At 37.8% G+C, this 18,314-nt stretch overlaps 1 long non-coding RNA gene across 1 annotated transcript; it reads left to right on the top strand.

The window, feature by feature from the left end:
- The first annotated feature begins 1,570 nt into the window (after positions 1-1,570).
- On the top strand, positions 1,571-17,964 carry LOC140239560 (uncharacterized). The gene is made up of 4 exons (XR_011901994.1): positions 1,571-1,623; positions 12,876-12,947; positions 13,880-14,059; positions 17,826-17,964. It is a non-coding gene; the product is annotated as an uncharacterized lncRNA (long non-coding RNA).
- Positions 17,965-18,314: the final 350 nt, after the last annotated feature.

Genomic DNA, 18,314 nt, shown 5'->3' with positions numbered 1-18,314 from the left:
GAATGCAAGCATGTTATAAACAAACTGGTGATGCACTTGTGCCACTTTTAATGCTTTGTGGCCCGTGTTGACAAACCATTCTTGCTTTCATACTTTTGCATAGTACATCAGAAAAAACAGTAACTGAAATCATGTTAGTGGGTACATGTCTTTGGCTTGTCATAAAGAAGTTTTACACAACCTAACTTCAAAGTAATCACATGAAACATATTTCCTCTGAATTGTCTACTACCTGGAGACAAATATCAAGTTGCAAGACCTTGTTGAATTTGCACCATAATATACTCTTATCATGGTAACATACTGTCTGTTACTCATAAGAATCTGACCTATACTGCACAACTTTGCAGAATGTAAGCATGTTATAAACAAACTGGTGATGCACTTGTGCCACTCTTAATGCTTTGTGGCCAAAGTTTACCAACCATTCTTGCTCTTATCCTTTTGCATTGAAAAAAAACCAAACAATAACTGGAATCATGTTAGTGGGTACATGTCTTTGGCTTGTCATAAAGAGGTCTTCCACAAACTTCAAAATAATCACATGAAACATATTTCCTCTGAATTGTCTACTACCTGGAGACAAATATCAAGTTGCAAGACCTTATTGATTTTGTACCATAATATACTCTTTCAATGGTAGCATACTGTCTGCTACTAGTACTTATAAGAATCTGACCTATACTGCCCAACTTTGCGGAATATAAGCATGTTATAAACAAACTGGTAATGCACTTGTGCCACTCTTAATGCTTTGTGGCCTATGTTGACACACCATTCCTGCTCTCAAACTTTTGCAATGGAAACAAAAAAAAAAACAATAACTGAAATCATGTTACTGTTTATATGCTTTTGGCTTGTCATAAAGAAGTCTTACACATCTTATCTTCAAAATAATCACATGAAACATATTTCCTCTGAATTGTCTACTACCTGGAGACAAATATCAAGTTACAAGACCTTCTTGATTTTGCACCATAATAAACTCTTACCATGGTAGCATACTGCAGGCGAATAGATGGGTGATCTACAAAGCAGGAGTCCAGCGCAATCGCTGCATGTTTTTTGTTTTTCTTTTGTTTGTTTGTTTATTTATTTATTTTTTTTTTTGTGCCGCTCTCGGCGTCGACACGGAGGAGGAGCGCGGCCGAAACCCGGTCGACCGAATAGAAGAGACCCTCCTGCTGCTGACGGCACCGGTCTGGGGGGCCCGGAGCCGACGGCTTCGGAGGAGATAGCTCTACAAAAAATTGCTCTCACGATTACTTATATACAGTAGATGTAGATAGTGTTTACCAATTTGCATTTCCCCTATTCTTTTTTTTTATTGACATCTTTGCTATTATCCATGACATGCACTTCAGGTACTTCATTATTTGATCTCGCTATTTAATTAACATTACATTTGTTTCATGGCTGTTAAGTATTCCGTCACCAAGATGGTTACCATGCTTGATATTGTGTGGTCATTTCTTTTTTCCAAGTATCCATACTTGGAAGATCTTATTCTGCCGTTCCAACCCATTTTGGTGTTCAGTTGCACTTCCCTGTCTGCTCGAAAAGCCCAGACCCAGCGCTGCAAGAAAAGGATGCCTGACAGAAATGACTTCATCTGAATTCCAGGTATAGTATACATTTTCATTTGGGAAAAAAAAAAGATATATCCCTGGACAAAATATGCATGTTTCTATTGAACAACAGTACCTTCCCATGCATAAGCTCAGGGAAATGCGGAATAAATGATGGTGATGGGGAATTTTGATAAAAAGCTTTTACAATTTCAGGAAGAAACTGCAGATATTGCCCTTTTGGACAAATTTAATATGCCTTTACATGGGCGGAATGAAGTGCTGATTTGTCAAAAGCACAAAAAGGCATCTTATATCACTGTTAATAAAGTTATATATGTTAATGAGATAATACACTTTTTTTTTTCAAAGAAAAAGCAGATATACCTACATTTTCCCAATGACCAGTTAGAAATATACGTACACCCATATTTTTTTTTTTTTTTTGCATTCCTATCAATCTCACCTTTAATAATTGGATTGATGGTACAGTTTTCCATCTACACATACTATGCCATCTGTTTTCTACTGTGGTGTAATCCTGAGGATGCAGATAGATGATGAAACATTGAAATAAAACTGACAACACTACGGTGACTGGTGTGCCTCCGCCAGAATGCATGCTACTCCCAAAAGTGCTGTACTAGTATGTCTTGACAATGTGTAACGACAGTTTCACATATTTGTAAAGAATTAGAATGGCGCTTTTGTCACTATTCATGTGTTGAGTGTTCAATTTCCTTGAACCAGCTTTAATTGGATGAACGATCAGATGAATATCTATACATTTATTGTTTAAGAGAGCAGGTGTGCAATATCGTATTTGGGGATTTGATGATTCTTATACTTGACCTGACTGTGACCTTTCTGTATATGTACGCATGGATTAATTTCCCAGGTAAAGAGAAATGTGTATTTCAGCATTAAATAGTAAATTTTTGAATTTTAACTGTGCCTTTGACCCTTGACTTTTGACCATATGACACTAAAATTCCCAAGAGAATTGTTAGACAGAACACGCATGGATATGTAGGCCTACTAATCTAAGCTTCATGATGAAACCTTGGGTCACTTCAGAGATATCAAGGAAGACATAAAATTTTGCATTTTCACTTGAGCTTTGACCTTCCCCTTTGACCTTTTGGCCCAAAACTTTTCCATACAAGCGCTATTGGGCAATACACGTACACTTTGTTTTAATAACACAATTTCAGGCTTTGGATGGATATGATCAGGGCGGGGGAAACTGAAATTTTGACCTTATTGGCAGCATGCCACCCAAACATTCCTGAGAGAATTACTGTCGGGAAGGAATTTAATAGGCCTATGTATTACCTTGTATTAATTCAATAAAGATATCATGAAACATTTCTGAGATAGAGAGAACAAAAAAAGTGACATTTTAAATTAATTTTCACTTGACCTTTGACCACATTCCAAAGTAGGTTCATCATCAGATTTGGAGCGATACCTCACTTAATGGTACATGTAACATAAGGAATATTCTTGAAGTTGTGATCAGACATATCCCGTATTTTCTTATTATGTTTTTCAGCAGCTATAATTAATTTGAAATATCTCAACTTCACAAAGACAGAGTTACAACTATAGCTCACTTTGCTATAAACTCATCATATATCTCCCCTCCCCCATCTTTAGTATATGCATGTTCCGAAAGTGGTGGTCAACCATATCCTACATAATTATTATGATTAAGTTAAATAGTCTCTTCGGGATCGAACGAAATGGACGAGAGGATTTTGATCCCCACCCCATCATTTAGTAGCCTTTTGGGGGATTAAGGCCTGCTAGCATACAATCATGCAAGCAGCACTACACACGTCCAATGCGTATATAATTTTTTTTTTTTTTTTTTTTTAAGGAAAACTCAGCCCATCATGCTTTGGAGCAAAACATACATGCACAGTAAGCACACTCAGATGAATTGAGGCAAAAGGTATAAGAAGTGCTAACTATATCTGTACCAGCTCTAGCATATGAATTTTGGCGTTTTTTTTTTTTTTGAGAGAAAGAAAAAAAAAGTACAATAACAAAACTATTGTGAACTGTATGTCATACCATGCTTGCTCTATAAAGATTTGAAACTATATTCCATATTCCCTTTTAACCCCCCCCCCCCCCCGAATTCAGCCCCTAATATACATGGGGTGCAGAATGAATGATTTTGATGTCTTACAATGTTTTCTGAAGCAGATGGCTGGAATTACAAACCAGCTGCACTTTCCAAGCCAAAGTTATGGTCACTTGAAACGTATTAATTACTCACTATGTTGACAAGGGAGCCTTATATTTGACCTTTATTTTTAACCTATCTGACATAATAATCATAAAGCTTTTTTTTTTTTTTCCTGAGACCTTATACACTAACCACCAAAGATTATCCTTTAATAACTTGAAGTTGACCTTTCACCTCCTTTTTCAACTTGAAGGCATGATTAAAACCTCAATTAACACAATCTTTATATCCTACATACATGGTAGTGAGGAAGCCACTGCTTCTCGATCCATCTTCGGAGCCCAGGATTTATCTTCCATTCTGCACAGGATCTCAAAGTTCTCACTGACTCCTCATAATCTGATACAGTAGTGGAATGAGCACACCTCCTTAGCAAGGACAAGATGTCCTGTTTCTTGAAACCGATGTTGTTCTCATTCTTGTTTGTCCATCTCATCCAGGCCTGTTCCCTATCATGGAAATCGCACTCAGTGGGTTTATATAACGAGTTTTTTAGAATGCTGAATTGAGTTCTATCATGGAATATGAGCTATACCCACTCTAAAAACAGTGTGCAAAACACTGCGACATAAGTGTGCAATTGCAAGTAGTCGTTCCCTCTTCTCTTACTTCCATTATTCCCCATTATAATCCAACAGAAATGTATCTCAATATTAAAACCTTGGTACTTTACCCTACTCCCCGACATCTCCCTCACTGCTCTCATCAGCTGTTTGGTTGATGTTCTGGCAAGAGTTACCATGACATTTGCCGCAATCAGAAATACACTTGACTCCTTGCTTTTTACTACAGCCCCTAATATACATGGGGTGCAGAATGAATGATTTTGATGTCTTACAATATTTTCTGAAGCAGATGGCTGGAATTACAAACCAGCTGCACTTTCCAAGCCAAAGTTATGGTCACTTGAAATGTATTAATTACTCACTACGTTGACAAGGGAGCCTTATATTTGACCTTTATTTTTAACCTATCTGACATAATAATCATAAAGCTTTTTTTTTTTCCTGAGACCTTATACATTCACCACCAAAGATTATCCTTTAATAACTTGAAGTTGACCTTTCACCTCCTTTTTTCAGCTTGAAGGCATGATTAAAACCTCAATTAACACAATCTTTATATCCTACATACATGGTAGTGAGGAAGCCACTGCTTCTCGATCCATCTTCGGAGCCTAGGATTTCTCTTCCTTTCTGCATAGTATCTCAAAGTTCTCACTGCCTCCTCATAATCTGATACAGTAGTGGAATGAGCACACCTCCTTAGCAAGGACAAGATGTGCTGTTTCTTGAAACCGATGTTGTTCTCATTCTTGTTTGTCCATCTCATCCAGGCCTGTTCCCTATCATGGAAATCGCACTCCGTGGGTTTATATAGTGAGTTTTTTAGAATGCTGAATTGAGTTCTATCATGGAATATGAGCTATACCCACTCTAAAAACAGTGTGCAAAACACTGCGACATAAGTGTGCAATTGCAAGTAGTCGTTCCCTCTTCTCTTACTTCCATTATGCCCCATTATAATCCAACAGAAATGTATCTCAATATTAAAACCTTGGTACTTTACCCTACTCCCCGACATCTCCCTCACTGCTCTCATCAGCTGTTTGGTTGATGTTCTGGCAAGAGTTACCACGACATTTGCCGCAATCAGAAATACACTTGACTCCTTGCTTTTTACTACAGCCCCTAATATACATGGGGTGCAGAATGAATGATTTTGATGTCTTACAATATTTTCTGAAGCAGATGGCTAGAATTACAAACCAGCTGCAGTTTCCAAGCCAAAGTTATGGTCACTTGAAATGTATTAATTACTCACTATATTGACAAGGGAGCCTTATATTTGACCTTTATTTTTAACCTATGACATAATAATCATAAAGCTTTTTTTTTTTTCTGAGACCTTATACACTCACCATCCAAGATTATCCTTTAATGACTTGAAGTTGACCTTTCACCTCCTTTTTCAACTTGAAGGCATGATTAAAACCTCAATTAACACAATCTTTATATCCTACATACATGGTAGTGAGGAAGCCACTGCTTCTCGATCCATCTTCGGAGCCCAGGATTTCTCTTCCATTCTGCACAGGATCTCAAAGTTCTCACTGCCTCCTCATAATCTGATACAGTAGTGGAATGAGCACACCTCCTTAGCAAGGACAAGATGTCCTGTTTCTTGAAACCGATGTTGTTCTCATTCTTGTTTGTCCATCTCATCCAGGCCTGTTCCCTATCATGGAAATCGCACTCAGTGGGTTTATATAGTGAGTTTTTTAGAATGCTGAATTGAGTTCTATCATTGAATATGAGCTATACCCACTCTAAAAACAGTGTGCAAAACACTGCGACATAAGTGTGCAATTGCAAGTAGTCGTTCCCTCTTCTCTTACTTCCATTATGCCCCATTATAATCCAACAGAAATGTATCTCAATATTAAAACCTTGGTACTTTACCCTACTCCCCGACATCTCCCTCACTGCTCTCATCATCTGTTTGGTTGATGTTCTGGCAAGAGTTACCCTGACATTTGCCGCAATCAGAAATACACTTGACTCCTTGCTTTTTACTACAGCCCCTAATATACATGGGGTGCAGAATGAATGATTTTGATGTCTTACAATATTTTCTGAAGCAGATGGCTAGAATTACAAACCAGCTGCAGTTTCCAAGCCAAAGTTATGGTCACTTGAAATGTATTAATTACTCACTATGTTGACAAGGGAGCCTTATATTTGACCTTTATTTTTAACCTATCTGACGTAATAATCATAAAGCATTTTTTTTTCCTGAGACCTTATACATTCACCACCCAAGATTATCCTTTAATAACTTGAAGTTGACCTTTCACCTCCTTTTTTCCAACTTGAAGGCATGATTAAAACCTCAACGCAATCTTAGAGTTATCATATCCTACATACATGGTAGTGAGGAAGCCACTGCTTCTCGATCCATCTTCGGAACCCAGGATTTATCTTCCATTCTGCACAGGATCTCAAAGTTCTCATTGACTCCTCATAATCTGATACAGTAGTGGAATGAGCACACCTCCCTAGCAAAGACAAGATGTGCTGTTTCTTAAAACCGATGTTCTCATTCTTGTTTGTCCATCTTATCCAGGCCTGTTCCCTATGGAAATCGCACTGTGCAGCCTATAATACATACACAAACATGAAGCACACATTTGGATAAATTTACAATTAACATAATTTCTTTATCAGGCCAAATACATTAGTTTGATCTCCATAGTTTATTGGGACCCGCAAAGTATAGTACCTACAACGTACAACCATCGAGTCAACGTGCCCATGGTCATACACGAGTTCAACACTCCGCAAACAATATTAAAGGCCCATATTATGTCTGAGAAATTAAGCTTTGTGATGTAATGTCCCACTTGTGGGCTGTTTTCATCATATGAACTTTTGGTATCCCTTAAAATTGCATGCTCTGGGTTCTTTGTCTGCCATCCTACATAAAGTAATTCATACAGAAATATCATTTTCATTGGCAATGTCACAAATATTACCAAAATCTCAGTCTACGGTCACCTCAAATCACTCTATACTGTCGCCTGTTTTTTGAGTGTACAAGACATAAGCATTGTAAGAACAATTATACTAAGATGATAGTCATTTTTCATGCTAAAAACACATCCAAACGGCAGAGTTTAGAAGACAGGTGTTTAGTTCATCACTTTATTAGCAGAATATTTTGTTGTAAATCCAATTTTATTTGTCACCAAGATGACCAAACCTCAGTCTAATGTCGCATTTGTATATAACGCATAGGCATTGGTATATCAATGAATACAAAGGTAATAATTGAGATTTTCAACGGTCGAATCACATCAAAACACAAGACTTTCGGCTCCAGGGGATTTGTTTGTCACTCTACAAAAAATCATTAATGATAGAAATCCGTAATATGACAAAACCTCACTCTACGCATAGGCATTAGAAGAGCACTTAATACTAAGATATTGTCATTTTCAAGCGTCGAATCACATCAAAAGACATGAGTTTCGACTCCAGGGGCTTTGTACTTTGTCACTCTACTTAAAATAATTAATGTTAAAAATTCAAGATCGGTAAATTCACAATACGATGACCAAATCGCACTCTACTATCGCCTCACCACACTCTAATGTCGCCTCGTTTTATGTGTATAACGCATAGGCATTAGAAGAGCACTTAATATTAAGATACTGTCATTTTCAAGCGTCGAATCACATCAAAAGACATGAGTTTCGGCTCCAGGGGCTTTGTTTGTCACTCTACTAAAAATAATTAATGTTAAAAATTCAAGTTCTTCAATAAATTCACCAATATGACCAAACCGCAGTCTACTGTCGCCTCACCACACTCTACTGTCGCCTCGTTTTATGTGTATAACGCATAGGCATTAGAAGAGCAATTAGTACTAAGATGTTGTCATTTTTAACGGTCGAATCACATCAAAAGACATGAGTTTCGGCTCCAGGGGCTTTGTTTGTCACTCTTCTAAAGATAATCAATGTTAGAAATCCAAGTTCATCTTTAAATTCACCAATATGACCACACCGCAGTCTCTCTACTGTCGCCTCGCTTTATGTGTATAACGCATAGGCATTAGTTTATACTAAGATATATTAACCCCTTTCTGGGTCACCTTTCTATACAGCGACCAGGAAATCTGTGTCATTGGTTTGTACCCTTTCCGGCTGAGTTTGACCAGAATCCGAATCAGTTGGGGTCAAAATCCATCCGCGTCAGTGTGACCCGGACAAAAGAGTCGGTAATATATTAACATAGTAGTGTGCATGGTATTTTTCAAGGTTATGTTCTCTATCTGGAATGACCCCAAAACATTAAGTCTCTGGGGGACTTCTCATCACAGGCAATGACAGGTCAGCTTATTGGAATGGAAGAAGTTTCAACGATACGGAGGGCATGGCAGGATTGTTGTGGAGGGTTGTATAAAAGGTGCATACCCTGCATACATCTCCCTCCTTGTAAAACTTTGCATCAAGACCCATTCACTCGATCATCTCTTGGCACGTGAACTCTTCATAGGCAATTGGCGAAAGTCAGAGCTTGTTGTGATCACGAGATTCCTGGGATTCCTCCTCAGCATCTTTTCTTTACTCACATTTTGACCATGAACGCAATGCCAATATGTGATATTGTTTGGGGTAAATATTATTCATAATTAAGATCAAAATTGCACTTTAATCATAACTACATTGTCCAACTTGCCTCGACGTCTTCCTGGGGTAAGTGGAACAGCGTCGTAAGCATAGGATCGTGTACACAAAATGAGAACGGTGAAAGTACGCGGGACTGATAAATCACCAATGTTAATACAATAATACGTGCATTCCACTTAGCCCCATGGGGTTAGTGGGACAGGAAATGCTTTAATGCCGCAATTGATGGAATGTAAAATTTTTCTCCCCTAATTTTGACAGTTAATTGAATTAGTAATTCCCTGCAAGAAGTTTTGGTGAAAAAATAAGTAGCACCATAAACACGATAAATAATTTTAAAACCAATTTTCAGTTGCGTGTGTATCATTTCGATTTTCAAATTTACCGCCCTGACGTCATAGTCTTATACTGGCCAACAAAATGCCATTTCTATGAGTAATGTAGTGCACAAGATTATTATTTTTACTTTAAAAATAATCTTCCATAGACTAAAACGAGTCTTGTGGTTTTTTTAGGAGTTTTCAGACCTGTAAACTAGTCAGTGAAATATTTTGAAGATAAGCCTAAAATGAGTCTGAATAAAACAAAGCACTGACAGGAAGCTCTATCATCTTGATGATGACGTTGCTCTCAACACGCCGTCGATCAATAATTCATCTGAGGAGAAAATGCCCGAAATTAAACTAAAAGATAAAGAAAAAATCTAATTACGTTTTGTTGAATTTCAAATTTCAAATTGTCATAACTTCCTTTGTATTCATTATCCGATTTTCATAATTTTTGTACCATTTTGTCGGGAATCTTTTTTATCTTTTTTTTTCCCTTAAATGTTAATTTTGGTCCAGATTTCTACTTCAACCTGCTGAAATCTACTTCTTAATTAAAAAGGCTCTGAGAGAGCGGACACAACCAAATACAGTGTCCCTCCCCTTCCCCTCTCCCAGGCCATACATCACTTTCTGAAAAAGGGAAAAAAAAATACCCTCTCATGTGGAAAGAGATTGCCGAGGGAAAGAAATGTCAAGCACGTAGAAGAGCTTCAAGCAAACATCTACTGCTTTGAGCAGAGATGCCTGCGGGATGGCTTGCCTCTCAACTACAGCAAATACTTGCTCTGGTCTCAGCAGATGCTCTCACATGATCAAAATAAATGGCTGTCGCATTGTGGTCTGTTCCATGAGGTCAGGGATGTTGGTACCAATCTGAATGAATTACAACAAAACAGAACAAAATACAAATAGTACATCAATGATGTGGTACTTTTCTAAACAAAATTGCAAAATTCTGTGAAGAAGTTCAGTGTACCTCATGTATGTGTATCGTACCGAACATAAAAAAGGAATCAAAATCGTTCAAAAAATGAGGAAAAAGGAACAATGTTGTGATTTTTAAACATGCGCATGTATTGACAAATTCAATGAGTTTAAAAATTCTGTGTAGAAATTTCGAGTCTTTCGAAGTTTCGAAGTGCTATCATATAAAGCAAATAAAACACAGAACTTAAATCGAGAAAGAAATGGCTATATATTGTCTAAGAGTGTAGGTATTTGGGGATTTGAGGGTTTTTACTTGACTTTTGACCCTTTAAAATTTAGGAAGAATTGAAATTAGCATTTTGACTTGACCTTTAATCTTTTAACCTTTGACCTTTCGGCAAAAAAAAACTTCCAAGAAAATATCTTTGTTGGGTAATATCTGCATACACTATAAAGTTTCAAGACATATCCTGCATGCACTGCATAGTTAAGTATTCCTTATTAGATATCCTATCCTCCTGCTTAGAGGTCAATTTGCAATTTTTTTTTCTGTAACTATAATAATATGACATTTCAAAGGATGAAAACGTTTTATATCGCAGCGATTCACCTCGATTTGTGGCTTGTATTTGTAAAATTATTCTCCTAAAAACAGTACATTTTTCGTGAAATAGAATTATAGCTGTTTTCTTGGATGCATCTTCTTTCTGTGAGTTTGTACTATCAAAATCAGCACCTTTCCAGATGACTACTAACCTTCCATATCATGTAAAGCAAGTGTGCACTGCAACATTGACCATTTTGTGAAATATTTTCTTGTAAACTTCATTTCACACCTGGGTTTTATTCTTGTTGGTTGGTCTGAATGTCCACATCATTCTATTTTTTTTTTTCTAAACAGGTTTATACCGGTACATATTTTGCGGAAAGGGAAACGAGGGTGTTTTGGCATTTTCGAAATTAATGTGGAAACATACTTATGCGATTTTACTGAATTTTGTTTATTTTTTCACAAACACTCAAACACGCAAGCACAAAGATCTTGAACAGTTTAGAGGGTGAGGGAGGGCAATCGATGGGGTAATCCCCTAGCAACTCTCCTTTTCTATCTCTCATATATCTTCCTTATGCCATTATCTGGACACCCTATACAATTGATTGGTCTATACGTGGCGCTGTTCATCCTGTCGGTCTCGTGGGCCTTCTTTGCCTAGTGTCGGTCTCGTGAGCCTCTTTTGCCTAGTGTCGGTCTCGTGAGCCTTTTAAGCGTAGTGTCGGTCTCATGGGCTTTATTTGCATAGTGCCGGTCTCGTGAGCCTTTTGTGTGTAGTGTCGAACTCATGGGCTGTATAACGCATGGGCGTAAATACTTGATGTCGAACGCGTGGGCTTTATTTACTCAGTGTCGAACTCATGGACTGTATAACTAGTGGGCTGTATGACTTGTGAGTTGTATGACTCGTGGGCTGTATGACTTGTGAGCTTTATTATGACTTGTGAGCTGTATAACTCGTGGGTGTCGGTCTCGTCAAGGAGGTTTGAGAAATGGAGTAGCAACAGTCTCATTCCCTTTGATCCCATGTTTCATGCCGCCACTCAGAAATATTTGAAGTATGTGCTAAACTGGAGCTGCTCACAGATAGGAAGACAATCGATTCATGTGGCATTGCATCATGACTCGTCACTCTCAAAGGAAGATATGTCTTTATGATGGTAATTGCTTTTCGCCGTCCCTTCTTAGAAAACAAGCGGCACATTAATAGTACAGGCAAGGGGATGTGCGAATAAAAATTGTACAAAAATTGATGAAATGAAAATCAAAATTACTCGTTTTCAAATGACTTTACACTAATCTAACTAACTAATGAAGAAAGAACTATACTCGAAAAACATACCATATCAGTTTCATTTGTCGGAAGCGATCGGAAAGATGGTAAAATCGGCGTTGTAATGAAAGTACAGTTTCAAATATTTTCACGACATACAGCTCTGGTTTATATTTTTGCACATAATCTTGGACGGGATTTACTTTTGTTTCATATGCTTTACCATTAAGAGAACATTCATTCTATTTGACAAATAAACAAACAGATTATAGACGATAAAATGTTAGAGTTTAAAATGAATCTCCAGATCGCTCAAAAAGACGGCGGGATGGAACCCTGGTCATCAAGTGCACCTGTGGAATTCTTTTGTGCATCAAAAGAAAAGTGGCAGCTGTTTGAATAATTACAGCCAGTTGGAACTCCATCTCTTAAACCTCCTTGGTCTAATAGATTTCAGAGCCATCACTGTGTTAGGATTATATAAATGGAATTTATCAGATTGTCTTGTGGAATAAGAATGTATGTCCTTGTTTAACTGAAATAGTGAGAAGAAAGAAGATGGCAGCTGACCATTATGTAAGCGAAACATAGATTCATTTAGGCATGCTAGGTGGGTAGAATGCCGCACAGGTGTTTGACAGCTATTTAATTGCCCTCAGCACACATGCTATAATAATGGGGGATGCGCAGTATAGCAGTCAGGAGTGTGTAGGATCTTTGGTTATAGGCAGACTAGCATGACAGTGAAGCTGCCACACCCTGTCTTACAAGAAGGCAGAGCAGACGCTACCCGGGACGCTACCTCGCCAGCAATAATGGTTGAGCTGATGTGTTCAAGGCCAAACTGTAAGTCCAAGTTTCCTCTTTTAATTTTGTGAATAGTGGAAACGTTTTGTGAACGTTGGGAATGTTTTAAAGTTTGCCCAGAAGTTTGAAAATGGGGGAGCATAAAGACTTTATGGATGGAATGTAACAACCCGACGATATATATATATATATATATATATATATATTTTTTTTTTTTTTTTTTAACGGTGATGCCAGTTAAATTCACGGTCTTTTGGTCTTTTTAGATAAGGAAAAAAACAACAGCAACTATTTCACAGTCCATTTTCATTACATTTTTGTTACCCAAAGGAATGTTCTGTAAAAGTGGCTGCAACATAACGGCATCATCGCTTCTATTTTTTTTTTTTCTAATGTGAAATATGTTAGAAGCCCTGCAGAGTCTTGACGCATAGACTACCCCAGAGTAGAAAGGGAGGTGGGATCTGGAGATGTAGGGAGACTGCAGCTACATGGAAGCACGAGCGGAGTTATCGTTTTCTCTGTTCAATAATATGCGGCCTTTCCTAAAATTTCTTGAAAATGATTTGGATTTCTCCTTTGACGATTCACACAGTACACTCCACGATGTATACGTAGGCCTACAAATGTATAAGTTGCTGGGTATCCTGTAGTAGTTTGGATATTTGTTTCTGTCATCCCAGTTTACGAATTATTTTAGTTGAAATCACTCTCAGATGAGAACCAACCTAAAATGAAGCTTGACTTGAGGCTTTGACTTGCCTTCCGTTCCAATATCTACTTATTCATTCATCTCTTTATTTTTATATTTCTTTTTCTTTCTTTTTTTAGCGCGGGGACAGGCCAGGTAACCCTCAGGATAAATTACTGAGGTCTACTGGCACTAGATACGGTGGCTTGAATTTTCTTGCCGTTATACCCATGTGATTGTTTTGTTGTTTTCGCTTTTCCCCTCCCTATTAAATTACTAGTAGTCCAGGATGTCGAGCTTGATCTCCTTGGTGGAGAGTGGACCCGTTGGTATGAGCTATTGCCGTGGATGCCAGCACTGCCGTCACCTTCGGCGGTGAGCAATGACAGGGAACATCTCGTGAGCTGTCCTAGTTTATGGGTCAGCTTCGTCGAAACCAATTGACGGCGGCGAAGGCAAGGTAGATAACGGCCAGAATTCCATATGTACCCCTCACCCAACTAAATAAAAAAAAAAAAGCATAATGAACTTATCCCCCACTAAGATTGAAAAAAGAAATCCTGATCACTGACATTTTGAAGTTAGATGTATTTGTAACTAAATTAGGTGGGAGAAATGCAATATAATTACCAGGTTTGGTCATCTATTGCTTGGGAGGGTACAATTGAGCAGCATACAGAAGAAATTTAGTGAAGAGATCTTCTCCTTTGTGATATTACCTCAACATGTATTCCACTGTAGACGAAGGTCCCACTTGTCTCGCGGATATAACATGTGTGTTTCGCTCAACTGCCTCTTGATCTGCCACCACAATCTTTTGATGTTGCTGGTTTGTTGCTGGGATATAGGATCCACAAAATTCAATGGATTCAGGGGCGGATCCAGAAATTCCGTAAAGGGGGGGGGGGTTAAAGATAAGTAAAGAGGGCGTGCGCCCCTTGTGCCCCCCTCTGGATCAGCCACAGTGATTGACAGTTAAATATTCAAATCCTGCTGCTCCCAATTGGTCATAGACCTTCCAGCAATCACTCACAATTGTTCTAGGCTTTAATGTGCTGGATGATGAGTGGTTCCAATGTGGCTCTATCTCTCGTATTGTCCGGAAGTGGCACAACACTTCTCTTGTTTCTCTACACCCCCCCCCCCCCAAAAAAAAGCCCATGTTCGTCAACCGATCTACCTTCATTATACTTCCGCTTCCCAAGCTTCGATTCCTCGATTTCAATACTCTATTCCAGGTCCAGAAATGGGTGTGTCGCAGTTTAAATTGTTTTCATCATGAGAAGACCCATTCAGCAATAGCTGTTTTTCAATTGGTCCGTGCATAAAATTCATTACAATTTACAATTTAAAATTAAAACGGATAACATTTCACATACAGTACATCAAAACAAGAGGTATAATTATACAACACAAAAGTAAAAAGTAAAAAAAAAAAATCGTACATAAAACTCTCTTTAACACGGGATCGTTAAAACATAGTTCAAATGAAACGAATTAAAAATGAAATTTAAAAAAGAAAGTGGAACATTATTACAAAAAAGTACACATCTACTAATAATGATCAGTTTTGTTTCGCAAATGCAGTAAAAAAAAAATAATAATTTTGTTTTATTGCAAGATGAAGAGTAAAATAGTAAACATCACATCATAACATATAACTACACTCGATAAATTCACAGACACATAAAATACTTGACATAAATATACAATAATTCATATACATATGCCTAGAAATTTCCAAATCTATGATCTATTTTTTTGAAGGTGTGATTTAAAAGATTCAAGACTGCTCATTTCTTTTCAAGTACCTTGGTAACATGTTTTAAACCTTATCCCCTTTATAAGATAAACTTCTATGCACAAGATTAGTCCGAACTTTTGGTAAAGCAAAATTTCGGACGGAACCTCGGATATCATATTGCACATTAAAGATATAAAATCTAACTACGAAATATGTAGGAGAGCAAAATTGAATATCTTGTATATCATAACTACTTCTCTTTTCTGAAATCGCATATTAATGTCATCCAGCTTAAGCATACTATGCAACTGAGAACTATCATGAGTGAGCTCTTCATTTAAAACCATTTTCAAGACACATTTTCATCATTTAAAACAACAGTCATATTAAAAGATAACATTGTAAGTTTACGCTTAGATCCCATAACAATAAAGTCATATTTCTGTATATTTAACTTGAGCTTTTTTTTTTTTTGAAACAAGCCACTGTGGAATTAAATTTAATTCTTCATTAAGGGCCGCTTCCACTGACACGGCGTTTTTGTCACTATAACATAAACACGTGTCTTCAGCGTATAAATGCACTTGACGCAGCTGCTGATTGATGCAGATACTGAAGAAGATGAAGTTGATGTGGAGCTAACTGCCACATCAAGGTTGCACAATAGAAGTATTCCCGTAAGCTTCATTTTTTTTTTTCTGTCATGAGTTTCTCGTATTCCTTGACATTCAATTATTGTCAAAGAGAGTGATGTCAACTAACTCATCTGGGATAACAGAAACCATTCGAACTGCAACGGCACAGATGAATTAATTTGTAGACCTACGAATGTATCCTGGAGTATATTTTGTGTATGGTCAAATGAGAAATCCAGATCACTTTTAAGAAATATTAGATAAGGACGCACATTTTGAACCGAGAAAACGGTACGTTTCGTCATAAGCGGACAAAATGCTATCAAGTTAAATTACGGAATTTCGAAGATTCAACGTCTTTTACTACCCATTGGCAATGTACTATGATGATTGCTCACAACTGTAGCATGATAACATGCCACCCTCCCAAAATTCGAGCACTTGATTTTCTCGTAGAGAGAGATAATAATAATTAACAGTTTTATCGCGCTTTATACAAAGTTTCTAAGCGCCTTACATAACAATGTTTCATTATTATACTAAAACGAAGTCTTACATTATTATACCCCCGCCAAATGAAGTTTGAAGGGGGTATATAGGAATCAGCGGACGGTCGGTCGGTCGGGCGGTCGGTCGGGCGGTCGGTCGGTCGGTCGGGCGGTCGGGCGGTCGGTCGGGCGGTCGGTCCGTTGCAAATCTTGCGTCGCGAACTACTTCCTCAGTTTTCGACCGATTCCCATAAAACTTGGCACAGATGTGTGCCTTGGGTTGTAAATGTGCAAGACGTATTTTTTGACAGTACCCAAAAATAGGTTGCCATGGTAACGGCATATTATGGGCAAAAATGGGTACAAATCTTGCGTCGCGAACTCCTCCCACAGTTTTTGATCAATTTTTATGAAATTAGGTACAGATGTTCATCTGAATATGTTAATGTGCAAGACACATATTTCCGCAGTGGCAAAAAGTGCGTTGCCATGGTAACGGCATGTTATTGGTAAAATATAGGGCAAAATGCTTCATGGCAAAACTGCTTCATCAGTGTTCTTCCAATTCTCATGGAATTCATATGCAATGTTTGTCTTAGGATATAGGTCAGCATGACACATTTCTTGACAGTGGCAAAAAGTATATTGCCATGGTAACAGCTCACATATTATGAGCCAAAATGATGGAAAATTTTGTGTTGCAAACTACTTCCTCAGTTTTTGCCCAATTTCCATGAAACTTGGTACAGATGTGTGCCTTTGGTTGTAGATGTGCAAGACGCATTTTTCGGCAGTACCCGAAAGTACGTTGCCATGGTAACGGCATATTAATGGCAGAAGATCAAGGAAAGATCTTGCGGATTTAACTACTTCCTCAGTTTTTTGACCAAAGCTTATGAAATGTTGTTTTGACCAAAGCTTCTGAAATGTTGTTTGGCGAGGGTATAACCAGTCGCTGTAGCGACATTTCTAGTTCAACATAACTATATACAAGCTCTACAATAATTTACGTTACTCAATAAAAAAAGAAGAAATAATCAAATGGTAGAACTAATAATAGCTTAATTACACATACATCCAAATAGCGTAACCATTATAAAACATAAAATCATACTACTTTCAACTTATATTGATTGATTTTATTAATTGTGAAGTGAAGAGTGTACAGTTCCTGTTCTCGGAGTTGCCAAAAATTCTCGTAGAATTCTAGAATTCTCCTAAGGACGAATTCCATACGATTTTCAAAGCATTATTCGGACTAAACATGAGATAAGATTTCAAAGTCGATCGCCCAAACGATAATTTGTAAGATTTGTGTCCACCTCTAGATTACATAGATAATTTTCTTTATCTTTACAGATTTAGAACTTGAACGCAAGGAGTATCCCCGATTCCCTCAACTGTTGACCAAAGCATGACTTCAGGACCGGACGTTGCAACCCCACCCCTCCTCGTTTGTTTCCTGTATACATAAACGCAATCGAGAAAATCGCGTCCCAACATCCGACCTAACTCTGTCTGTGTGGTGGGTTTAATTCTTTCGCATATTGTTACTACACTGTATCAATTTTATTGTATACCATAAGCCGGCCTTAATGTTTTGCCGTGTTTTCCCTTGGCCAACTTGTAACCACAATAACATTTCCTTCCCTTCATGACCACTCTGCCACTGTCAGAATGTTATCCTATCTAACATAGGCGAATCACAATACAACACGACTTTTTTGTTTGTTTGTTTTAATAATGAAGGAACTTGGCAAGCATCATGGTCTACATTGCTGGTGATTTCTGCCATCGGCCTGTGTTGATGCTGATTTTCTTCTGCATAAAATATAAAGTATTTGAAAG

The sequence above is a fragment of the Diadema setosum genome, chromosome 16, assembly GCF_964275005.1.
Source record: "Diadema setosum chromosome 16, eeDiaSeto1, whole genome shotgun sequence".
Classification (NCBI taxonomy): domain Eukaryota; kingdom Metazoa; phylum Echinodermata; class Echinoidea; order Diadematoida; family Diadematidae; genus Diadema; species Diadema setosum.
Note: the sequence above shows the minus strand (reverse complement) of the source record. Positions and strands in the feature narration are given on the sequence as shown.